The 1,168-nt window shown below is 30.8% G+C and overlaps 1 protein-coding gene across 1 annotated transcript in view; it reads right to left on the bottom strand.

The window, feature by feature from the left end:
• The window catches only part of LOC118743852, a 23,229-nt gene that overhangs the window by 14,768 nt on the left and 7,293 nt on the right, over positions 1-1,168 (bottom strand). The window lies entirely within an intron of this gene.

The following is a 1,168-nucleotide window of genomic DNA, read 5'->3' as shown; positions in this document are numbered from 1 at the left end:
GTTGTGTTGTGTTGTGTTGTGTTGTGTTAATTTAAATGGTTGAATTTCAACCGCTGGGCAACCACAAGTACATGTAAATGTTTCTTTTGTTCTAATACTACTACATGTTTCATATGTCTTAGAACTATCTTAATTCTTGTATCAAGAGGCAACAGTATTCATCAAAATTTCACGAAAGTTAATGGCAGTGTTGCCAAGTTTTGAGCCAAAAAAAAACACTAAAGCCCAAGAAATATCGCGTTTTTTCTCGAAAAAAGCACCAAATTTTTATTGGAGTATTCAATGGACTTTGTATGCATGGAAAATTGTATTGTAGGGATGCCGATTCAAATTGATAAAAATCAATGTTTTTTGCTAGACGTTCGAACATATTCTGTTTTCTATAATGTCAAATATTTTCGTTCAAGCGACGTTAAGGTTCTTGTTCTTCTTATTTTCTAATTTGCAGCTGTGTTCAGCGTTGCTGTATCGCTAGACCTAAGCAAAATTTTTTAATTTTTCCTGACTGTTGAAATGTAAAAATTTTTTTCGTTTCGCTTTATTTTTTCTACAATTAGTAGTTTAAATCTACTACTACTGCAGTCTCTTAAGATCTTGTAAACTAAAGGAACATTAAAGAAATTTTCTTTCCAACCGCTTAACACCTGAAACATAACGAAATTTGATTTTCGTTTTTAATGTGTCTTATTTGTGGCGCATAGTGGGAAATATATTTTTGTGTCAAAAAAGCTGTATACTCTTCAAATTGTTGGTAAAAATATGCTCTCTCGCTTATGATTGTCATTGTGACATGCATTTTTTTTTTGTTTTAGTTTTGTAAAGTTTTTTACAAAACTTACGATTGCTATAAATTTTGCCCTCTTTTTGTTAAGATTTAAAGATTTGGTGTCTTCAAACTAAAAACAAAAGCACCAAGCACTAAACTCTAAAATTTTCGCATTTTGAATAAAGAAAAGCACTAAATTTAGTGCGAAAAGCACCAAGTTGGCAACAGTGGTTAATGGTGACACTTTTTATGGCAAATTCAAAGAAATTATAGAACTTTTCACTTTCAAGTTGAATTCCAAGTGGATTTGAAGTGAAGAGCACTTAAGCTTAAAAATGGCTTATTCATTTTTTTAAGTAATTTCACAATAAGTTCACAATAAGACAGAAATTAAGAGCAAGC

Source organism: Rhagoletis pomonella, unplaced genomic scaffold (genome assembly GCF_013731165.1).
Source record: "Rhagoletis pomonella isolate Grant_MI unplaced genomic scaffold, Rhpom_1.0 Rhpom_scaffold_00007, whole genome shotgun sequence".
In the NCBI taxonomy this organism is placed as follows: domain Eukaryota; kingdom Metazoa; phylum Arthropoda; class Insecta; order Diptera; family Tephritidae; genus Rhagoletis; species Rhagoletis pomonella.
Note: the sequence above shows the minus strand (reverse complement) of the source record. Positions and strands in the feature narration are given on the sequence as shown.